Source organism: Psammomys obesus, unplaced genomic scaffold (genome assembly GCF_907164565.1).
Source record: "Psammomys obesus unplaced genomic scaffold, mPsaObe1.curated_primary_1811, whole genome shotgun sequence".
In the NCBI taxonomy this organism is placed as follows: domain Eukaryota; kingdom Metazoa; phylum Chordata; class Mammalia; order Rodentia; family Muridae; genus Psammomys; species Psammomys obesus.
Genome location: NW_026592118.1, coordinates 5,852,690 through 5,864,076, shown reverse-complemented (window position 1 = coordinate 5,864,076; position 11,387 = coordinate 5,852,690). Strand labels below are relative to the sequence as shown.

The 11,387-nt window shown below is 39.3% G+C and overlaps 1 protein-coding gene across 1 annotated transcript in view; it reads right to left on the bottom strand.

The window, feature by feature from the left end:
- Grid2 (glutamate ionotropic receptor delta type subunit 2) overlaps nucleotides 1-11,387 on the bottom strand; it is a 1,513,832-nt gene that overhangs the window by 89,348 nt on the left and 1,413,097 nt on the right. The gene's annotated exons all lie outside the window — the stretch shown is intronic.

Sequence of the window (11,387 nt, the reverse complement as noted above, 5' to 3'; positions counted from 1 at the left end):
CTTCCTTCCTTCCTTCCTTCCTTCCTTCCTTCCTTCCTTCCTTCCTTCCTTCCTTCCTTCTTTCCTTCCTTCTGTTTTTTTTTTTTTCCTAGAAAATTCTCTTAGGGAGTCATCCTAACAAAAGGCTATGCTTTCTTAGTCTTTTTATTACTTTATTCTTGTGACATTCTGGAGTTCTCAAATGAAGTTGTAAATGAAAGAAGCCTGGGATTAGCATTGAAGGCAGGACAAGGATACTTTCATAGTTCACCCAGAAGGAAGTGACTCCCCTGTAGCTAGGAGGATGCTGCCTTCTGAATGGAAACCTATCTAGTTGCTACCACTGAATTAATTAGAATTTATTAAGTGGCTAGCATGTGCTATACAGTACTAGATTCCTTTTGTTCTCCTCAGTCTACCCGGGCCCAAAATCAGGGTTCCTCAAATCCCATTCTCCTGTGAGATTCATTCACTTTGATTACTCCTCTGAGAAGTCTGACTACCCCAGCAAACATCACACAGTGTGTTAACCCTTTACTTGTTGGTTTTCCTTTCCATTTGCGACCTTCTTTATTGAAGGAACTAAGCATTGGTCCACTATATCTCAGGAACACAGTCAATACAATCCTGCAGAAACAACTTCCATTTGTTGAACTAATGAAGCTGTGTTCAACAGCATACTACGGGCATGGATTGCATCAGGCGCGTGTTCATAACAATGAAATGGCAGAGGAAAAGACATTAACAGGAAAATAAGTTTCCTATAGCAATTGCACACTTACCTATTGCATTCAACTCATTTTGGGAAAGGAAACGAAACAGATTTCGTGCCGGCCTTTCAAGAGCACGGTGTTGTGGCTTGAGTGTCCCCTCAAAACTTACAATGAAATTTACTTGCCGTTGTCACAGTAGTGAAAGTGGTGTCTTTAATCATGAACTAATGCTAATTCCAGGACCAATAAATAAGATAAAAATGCAATGTTTGTCTTTTTGAATTGTGTTTACTGTCTCCATGGAATCCATTTTACAACAAACAATATACTTTTGTTCCTCTTCATAGATAAATACAACCCCATTGTATATACATATATTCTTAATCAATTCATTTGTTGAAAGGTAGACAGGCTGCCTCTGTAACTTGATGATAAATATCAGTTTACAAATATGTGTGTGATTTGTTGACTTAGAGTCATTTGAGTATATAGCCAGTAGTGGAACAACAGGGTAATATGTAAGTTCCACTTTTAGGTTTGTGAGGCAACTTGATATTGATTTCCACAGTTGGCTAGACTAAATTATATTCCCACAAGCAGTGTATAAGGGCTCTCTTTTGCTCACATTCACATCAGCATTTATCGTTTTCTTAGTGGTAGTCATTCTTATTAGAGTGAGATGGAACTTCAGTGTAATTTTAACTTCCCCTTCCTTTAGCTCTAAGGATATTGAGTATTTTCTATCCATTTATTGGACACCTATACTTCACTGTTGATTGAGTGGGTTGTTTGGTTTCTTGGTGTTTAGTTTTGAGGGTTATTTTTAAAGATTTATTTATTTATTGTGTATAAAGTATTCTGCCTGCATGTACACCTCATGAAGAGGGCATCATTATAGATGATTATGAGCCACCATGTAGTTTCTGGGAATCGAACTCAGGACCTCTGGAAGAGCAGCCAGTGCTCTTAACCTCTGAGCCATCTCTCTAGCCCTAGTTTTGAGTTTTTTATAGTCTAGATATTAATCTAGATATTTATTGTTTGTTAGATGTGAAACAAGCAAAGGTTTTTCTTTTACCCAAGGGTTGTCTCTTGATTAATTACTTCCTACACTGTGTGGAAGCTTTTTGATTCCAAGTAATTACATGTGTCAGTTCTTGGAATTATTTCCTGTGCTACTGGAGTACTTTCCTGAAAGCCATTTTTGCTGTCTGTATCTTGAAGTATTTTCTTGTCACAGTTTTAGAGTTTCAGGTCTTAAACTAAGAAGCTGATTTTCTGCATATGGGCATCTAGCTTTTCCAACACTGTTGTTGCAATGGCTGTCTTCTCTCCAGTGTGTGCTTCGGCACGTTGTCAACACTGTGTGGTTGTAAGTGTGTAGCTTTACTTTTGTGTCCTCTCTTCTATTTCATTGATCTATGGGTCAGGTTTGATGTCAATATCATACTTTTTTCACTTGAAAATAATTTTTATAGTGCTAAAAGAAATGCTATATCTACTTTAATGACATATAATAAGTACCATTTCTTAATCATTTATATATAATTGTTGTAGTGTGGCCTTGCCCTCTGGGCATATCGTGATAATCCACTGTCATTTTGTAGTGGAGATTCTTTTGGTCTGGTATCCATGCCAGCTAACTGAGTAGAACATCTACAGTAATAGTAGTGGAAATGGAACTAGCACTTGTGAGTAGGAAGAGGAGGGAAAGGTCACAGGATCTTCATGTTGGAGTTCTATTTTATCCTCTGACACAAGCGATATTTGGAAAGCTATAGTATACAAGAAATTTAGGAAATTGGCTGAAGGACTCCATGATACAGCTTCCCTGAGGTTATCAACCATGATGGGATGAAATGCTGTAACAATACGCTGCTCTGGGATACTTATTTTCCTCTGAGACAGCACAGCAAAATCATTGGCTTATTAGGTTGGACTTTAGTGAAATATTAACTCTTCTCTGTTATCTGTGCCCTAGCTGGAGAGAAGAAACATTTGTTCAAGTCTTTCCAGAAAAAGAGTATGCATAATACTTTGCTTTACTTTATCTTAGATTAAATCTGTTTCTGCTATTTCATGTCTCTTTTTTTCTTATTTAACCTTAGTAAAAACTATAACCCATGTATTAGGTTCTGTGGTCCTCATGACTCAGATAAAGAACGAGCCTCAGAAAGGGTGAAGTTAACACCATATTACAGGATTACCACCCCGCACAGGAGAGGGAGGTCTAAGTGAAACCAGGGGGACTACAGAGCTACAGAAGTCCCATGTTCAAATTAAGCTCCTGAAGTTTAGGTTTATCCTACCCCACAACGCTCTTTCTCTAGACTTTCCATCTTTTTCTACCATTCTTGATGTTCCAACTTTACGGACATGCTTAATTCAACGCAATGCCCAATCTATCCGCGAATTTTCTTACCTATTCAGAATCACACTGTTGCTTCCTTTGCCCTTCACTGCAGTTGTTATAGCCCAGTCATAGCTGAGGAGCTTCCTCAGGCACTATACATGCTGCCAGAGGAGAAAAGTGATCATCAATCTCATCTAGCTATGAACTCTGTGAGCTACAGTAGAAACTTGCCTGCATGATACACCCACTACAGCAATGATGGCAAAACACTATGGGAATAAAAGCAAAAACCAAGCAGTTGGAAGGAGAGGTGGGGAGGAGAGGTTGATCTGGGGGAAGTTCTGGGAGGGGGAAAAATGACCAAAATATATTGTGTAAAAATTTAAAAATAAAACTTTAAAAATGTTTTCAGTTGGAGATAACAACATTTACCTGTTTAAAACTTATACTGCCTTTCTAACAGAGGGAAACTTAATGAGACTCAGAACATTCTAACGGGTTGAAAGAGGATGTTAGTAACTCAGAAGTCTCAAGAGGTTCCTAAAACCTTTTGGGTTCACAAGGCTTCTCTTCCCTAAGGATATATAAGCATTAGCAACTGCTGAGCAAAAGAAACTCTCAGACTCATGGAACTGCTCATGGAGTCACACAAAGAGCTTCAAAGGTCCACATTTTCTAAGTCGTCACCCATGCTGGGGTTGGCTTTTTGGCAATGAAATTGCCTTTGAGTTGTCCATTTACCAACTCCCCTAAGTAGCTCTGTATGCTTGTTGGTTCACCATGTTGCACTGGGTTCCTACCGGGGCGAGGAGATGCTCATGTCTCCCCAAGAACAGTGTCACAAAACAGCTGTGACATCGGCATATGGTGCTGCGCAACCTCTCTGACTTAATTCCCCACTCCCCTCCTTGCTCATTATGTTTATCCCTGTGCTCTTTCTAGTGCGTAACCAAGGTTCCTCCCCAGGGCCTTGGCAATGCAATTCTCTCTGTCTTTAATTCTCTTCTCCAGATGTCAGCATAGCTAGTTCTCTTGTTACTTGACATTTTTGCTCACATGGCACTTAGAGTTTATTCTCGGCCACTGTATAGCCTGAGCCACTTTATATATCTATAGCGTATTATGAACTATGACTCATTCCTACTCACCTTTCACCTACTTTGAATTAGTGTCCTCTGCACAGCTAAAATGTAGGCACTATAGAACCAAGATGCATTTGAATAGTGATATCTTTCACAGTTAGTCAGTATGAAGCAAAATACTCTACATAGTAAAGACTAAAATAGTTTCTCACATTTTTTTTCAGTGGGATATCAGATATAACTACTTTTCATATGGGAAAAGTTTCAAGTGACCCCATTAATACATTAGAGTTTTAGATTGCCTTCTTAAAATACAGAAACCAGGAAACTGAAAAAAATAGTTTCTAGCCATGAATTAAATAACACATGCAATTATTCACCCTATAGTCTAAGTCCTACAGAAAACCTTTTCCATCATAAAGTGTGACTTCATCTGTACAGCATGAAATGTCCTTCAGCTCTAACACAGTACAGTTGTACATTGTCTATATGACATGGTTCTTGTTCCAAGGTCATGTTATATTTGTATGCACATGACCAGAATACACACACACACACACACACACACACACACACACACTCACACACTCACAAATCTGGGAACTGCTGGCAGAAGCAGAAATGCTGTTCTTATAAAGCAACAAATGAAGCTGATGTGGAGGAGAATAGTTATAACCTAATTGTGGAAGGAGAACAGAGACTGGAAACCCTTCCTGACCTGGGCTTCGTAAAACAAATGAAGCATACCCAAGAAAAGCACCCAGTACACAAATGTGCAAGGCACAGGCGCTTCGTAAAGGCCTATAAATTGTCATCCTCTTGATGGTCTCATGTATCTATATCATCTACATCTCATCTATCTACTGTCTATCATATGTATATATATATTGTATATCATATATATATATCAAATATATATATGTGTATTTGTCTTTGTATATATGTGTATATATGTATATTTGTCTTTTCTCTAGCCAATACATATTCGCAAAAGTGCTCTTTTGTCTCAATAAACCATCTCTATTCTCATTTCAAACTATGTATCTCTGGTCTAATTCTTTGCCATGAATGTAAGAACCCAAATCCTTTAACTTCCTTATCTTCAGCAGGATGAGTTCAAGGCCATCCTGCAGATAGCAAGATCTCATCTAAGGTGAACACCCCAAATAATTTCATCTTCTTGTACACCACTTGAGGGAGGCAGAAGGCCTTTGCTTTGCTGTTGGTTTGAACTCCTAAATTTCAAGTCTGCACCGGTGATGGAGTCACTTATACTCCCTGAATGCTGAGGCCCCAGAAAAGCTGGGTTGCAATATCACAAGGAAGAATCTTGCTGAAGAAACTCAGAATTCACACGAACACGCAATCTACCATCTGTCTCTAAGTTGTGTGGCATTTGTTTCATTCAGCTGCTGTCTGTGGCCACATGCGCAACTGAGTCCTCAGGTATCTATTTAGGTGCAGAGAGAGGCATGCTTGCAAGAGGCCCGTCTTCTATTATTGGAGACTGCTTCTTTGCTTAGGATTTAAACAAGCTGTGTCTTCTCAGTTAGTTAAATGAAACATTTCATGTTTTGTGGGCAGTTTAGCCAGAGTCTAATTGTTTAGTTTTCTAAGGAAAAAGCATTCTTTTTTTCCTTTAGGAGGGAGTAGTTGGATTTGGTACTATTAAATAAAGAAATTAAAGAGACAACACATGTTTTTGCATGTGAGTGGGTTGTTGCTTCTTCAATTAGTTTTGTTTTGATGGCCTAATATCAACTCTCATGCTGCTAACAACATTGCTGTCAGTGTAAAAGTCAAGAGTCCCCATTCTTTCCTTTTCGAGACAACTTGAAAATACCCAGCTCCCTTTTCCCAATTATTTTTCTAGCTTTGCTGAGCCCAAGCTCTGCCTCACTCTGTATTTCTGTGCTTTGAAGAAATGGTCTCAGGCACTTGCTTAGGAGCAGTTTAAGAAAAAGTTTAGTTTCCTGCAAGAGAGAAAGCCATGGCAAAAGTTTTGTTTTGTTTTTTTTTTAACTTCATTTACCAAACAAATATTAAGGTTTTTTTTTTTTTTTTTTTTTTTTTTTTTTTTGAGGTAGCCACTCTTCTAGGTATTGAGCAGATAGCCGTGAATGAAGGGAGTAATGACCCTTGCATACTGTGGGAAGGATACAAATTGTCCACACAAACATAATATTTATAGCGTATCAGGTGGCCACAGCACTATGGAGACCGACAGAAGCATGGAGAATGATATGGGCGTGGCTGGTGGTTGTTTGAATGAGAATGGCCTGGAAGTGGTTCCGGAAGGGTTAGGGAGTGTGGCTTGTTGGAGGAGGTGAGTCATAAGGTAGGGTGGGGTGGGGTGGGAGGTAGGTTTCGAGGTTTTAAAAGCCCACACTGGGCCCAATCTTGCTCTTTAATTTAATTTTTTACCTCCTGTTTGTGAATGAGAATGTAATGTCTCAGTTAATGCTCCTTGGTGCCATGCCTGCCTACCTGCTGCCACATTTCATGCCAGATTTATCTGAAACTGTAAGAAAGACTGCTTTCTAGGTAGAGGATAAGTTAGTGAGGCAATCTTGAGGCAGGAACCTGTCTTGAATGCTTGGTCCAAAAAGGGAAAGAAAGCCAGGTGGCTGGAGCAGAATGGTTCAGGGGTCAGGAAAACCAGTTAGCTGAGGTGGCTGGTAACTTTCCTTCTCAGAATCCAAGGTGAAGTCCAGAGTCCATCTGACTCTGGACTTCACCTTGGATTCTGAGAAGGAAAGTTACCAGAGGCCTCTGAGAAAAAAGCCACAGTGCTGCTTACATCGATAAGGATAATTCTTGGTGTTTTGTTAAGGACATACTATATATAAGGGACAACAGCGAAGGTAGGACACTGGCCAATTCTACAGGGAGTCCTTCATAGTGGTGTGTTACACACACACACACACACACACACACACACATACACACACACACACACACACACACACACACACAGTGATCTCAAATCCTTAACCATACCTTCTAGGAGAAATAAAGGATTGGATCCTGAGAGACCAAAAGATTAAAAATTAGCAGCTATTAATATTTAAGGCCTGAACTAGCTGGGTGGAGAAGTCCAGGAATGCCCTGAGGGGAAGGACCTCCTTTCTGCATTCTTTCCCTACTCACTAGAGATACAGTTGCTAGGAAACTGGCCCATCCCCCTAGGGAGGGACACCAGATCATTAACGGTCTGGGGACCTTCCTATAGCCAATCAATCAAAATGTAGCATTTTGACCAATAGATGCTTGCCAGGCAGGAACTGCCCCTGCCTTGGGCATGCTGGGAGGGACCAGAATCTTTAAATCACCCAACTAACCTGGGCACAGGGCTCTCAGCTCCTACTGCTTTGGCAGTGGGGGGTGTGTGGGCCCAAGCTGCAGCTTGTAATTTGTAATAAAAAGAACCTCATGTATTTACAGTGGAGTCTGTTTATTCTTGGTCTTTTGGGGTTCATGAACTGGGCAGAACAATCTGTGTGAGCCTCTGTCCACATTTTGACAATAGAACTTTTTAAAAAATATGTTTCTGCTTAAAAACACTCTGTCCATATTTTAGATTCACCAACACTGAGTTTGTGGCCAGAAGCACTACAACTCAAGCCTGAATATAATTATCTAATGAATATACTTTCTCTGTAAGACACACCATAGCCTTCCTGCAGTGCAGCACTATTTAATGCCATCCTATCTAGCAGTCATCAATGACTGGAAAAGAAGGAAAAAGAGATCCCTGAAGTGCAAAAGTATGCATTAAATGGACCTCAAAAGGGACATTGTTTACTGTCACTGATTTAGTTTGGATTCTCATATATGTGTATACAATAACCTGTATTTTTCAAAATGTTTTTTATTTTTGACAGGATCATGTATGCATATAATGGATTTTAGTTCTTTCCAACATGAGCTCTTTCCTCTGTTATCATTCTTCTTTTTAATACTAAACCTTCTCCCTAATATATGCTCCCTTCTATTTCATGTCTTGGGTGTGTTTGAGAAAAATACAGTGACTTTAGATAAGGTTGCCTTCATAGAATACTCTACAGTCACAGATTCTCTGTACTTTTACCAGTTGTTAAACTTAGTCTTACCTGCTGTTAGTACTAAACTAAGCTTTTCCAATGGGGGCTGAGAAAACTAACCTACGAATGTAAACATAAGTGTTTAGAGGGTAGTTTGATACCATGTTCATCTATCAAAACAACAGGAGTAGATTGTTCCCTAGGGCCTATTACCTCCCAAGCCCTGGATTCTTGGCTGAGCTTCCCATGAGTTTCCTGGGCATGAATTATCTTCAGTAGAATGGGTTTTAAATCCAATTTTTTAAAAAAAGCAGTTAACTGTCCCTTTTTTGGTGGTTTGAATGAGAATTGACCAGCAGGTTTGGTCTCTAGTTGGTAGAATTATTTGAGAAGAACTATGAAGTATGGCCTTGTTGGAAGAGGTATGTCACTGAGGGTGGAATTTCAGGTTTCAAAAGCTCTAAGCTATTCCCAGTTATCTCTCTTTCTCTGCCACTCACTTCTCAATCAAGATGTAAACTTGTTGGAGGATGTTTTGTGCCATGTGTATTCATAGGCTGATTTCTGTACCCAGAGATCTGGTTTCTGTTAGGACTTTGACATTGTTATTATTATGAAGCATCTCCTGTTTCAATGTATCAATGTTGTGTAAAAACAATTCTCCATTACTTCTGATTAGTTAATAAAGAACTGAACAGCCAATAACTGGGCAAGAGAGGATAAGGCAGGAATTGAGGCCCAGAGAGGGGGAGGGGAAAAGAAGGGGAGGGGAAAAAAGGGGAGGGGGAGGAGGAGAGGGAAAAGGGATGGAGAGGGAGAGTGAAGGAGAGGGAGGGAGAGAGAGAGAAAGAGCTGCCTTAAGGACACAGATGAACAAGGAGCAGCCAGAGCAGGACTAAGATGGCAGGTAATGTAGAAAGTAAGCAAGGCCAGCATAGCGTGGTTAGAGTAGCTCAGGATCAGCCCAGTTAGAGTGCCTCAAGCATTTAATAAAACTAATAGGTCCTCATGTCATGATTTAGAAGTTAAGGTAGGTATTAGAAAGCCCAGGATTCTGCATTAACTCTCAGCTACTGTTCTAGCACCGTGCCTGCCTATCTGCTGCCATGCTGTCTGCCATGATAGTCATAAACTTACCCTCTGCAGCTGTAAGCGCCAAACAAACTCTTCTGTAAGTTGTCTTAGAGTCCACAGTAATAGAAAAGTAACTAAGACAACCCTATTGTATACATGTCAAATTGTACCCATGAGGACATTCTCCGAAGTCAGTCATTGATGCACAGTACTCACTGTTAGGTAAACGATTGCTGGCCTTTCTCCACCACATAGCACCTTTTAGCACCGTTTAAGTTAGACATTGGGGAGGAAGTTATCATCTCAGTTCCAGTTTGATTTCTCTATGTCCTATGAACATGTGTGATATGTTCAGCAATATGGTCTTACCATGAATTTCTACCGGCCACTAAGAGCAATGACAATAGCCTGTATCGTTTTGGGGGTGTCTGGGACAGCCATTACCAACAACCTATAGAAAGATATTCTCAAGAGACATTATTTTTCTATTGAATTATTTTCTATTGAATACAGTAGGACTTGTGTTTAGGACAAGGATCTCAAATCTTTTATCTTCATCATCTTGTAAGACTTTTATGCAAAAGTTGTAATTCTCCCACCAAAACCAGTAGAACCTTTGCTTAATTAAAGTGTCTGGCCCCTTCCCCTTTTATTTCCTGCTGCTGATTCTTTTATGACTAATCAACTAAATAGGACTGTGAGGTTGGACCCCAGCCAATGGGGAAGAACATGGGATCAGTACTTGAGTTATAATAAAACCTAGATGTACTTCCTGTGTCTGTGTGCTTACTTTTCTGGGCGTATCCTCTTCACCAACAGTAATGTTTTGTCTTGGTCAGTTGGAATGGTATTCTCTTTCTTTGTGACTCAACTTATATTTAACATATTACATACCTGGAACTGAGATTTTTTTTTTTATTAACAGAGTCTGTATGTCTTCAATATTCAACTAATGAGAATAATGAAACCAAAAGATGTGCTTTCTAGAGGGACATTCCTTAAGATGGATTGCGAGAGCTTCACTATTTCTATTATTTCCTGTCCATTAGGAAGTAGTTTTGTCCCATTTTGTATTTGTGCTATTATCTATCTGTTGCTGTATGCCCAAAGTAACAGGACCAACCTCCGATGAACTGAAAATCAAAAAGCAGAGTCAAAGCAAACACGTTATGTCTATCAGCTGATTTCCAAGCACTGAGCAGCTCAGGTCTTCACAGTTCTGTGTGTATCTGCAAATGACCATGGAGATTCTATAAGAATTGATTTGGGTGTTCTAATTGTGACTGACCAAGAGTTCTGACTGGGGAGTAACTCTCCATTTTGTTCCTGAATGTCTGCAACAGCTTTTGTCTGGTACTCTTCAGTAATATTTGTGTAATTACGTAGTGCAGACAAAAGTTTTGCTTTTCTTCAGGTGAGGAACATTGCTCTCTACTGGACTATATAAGCGAGATCACATGCCTCGCTGGAGACTATGTTCGGACAATTTTTCAAGCCGTGTCTGTATAGATTGGAAGGTTCCTGATGTGTGAAAATCTTACTGGATCTGTCTCTAAATTACCACCCTTAGATCTGGGGTTGAAAATGGCTTATTCTGTCTAATGTGCTGTGAATACTAAAGGCCTTTGTTTCTGAAGCTCAGTCTGATGTCTTTAGCCAGAATCTATGAAACTCTGACAGGCTACATTATAGACTTACAAGTAGAGTACACATTTCTGACTATTTACAATTCTTGCCATAATTTAAAAAATCCATTCTAAAAGTATTTTTAAAACTTTTCCTTGCAAGCTAAGGGTCAAACGAGTGAGAACCTCTTTAGTTAAAAAACAACAGAAATAGTATAATTTCTTCTCCAATCATTTCCAATGCAAAAATATGTCTTCTCTTAATAGCTTCTCTTAATACGTTTCCCTCTTATAATAAAATTAGAGAATGTTCGTTTTTTTCTGGCTTTAAGGATTATCCTGTCTACAAAACTTCTTTTAGGAACTTCAGGCATCTGTTGGCAAGTCAAAATAATACCATTTAAATTTGTCTCAGTTAAAGAAAAATGAAGTATAATTTGAGAAATAAGTGTAATTTTACATATATAAAAGCTATTTTGACTGAGATAGCATTTTAAGTGACACTAAAACAGGGAGTA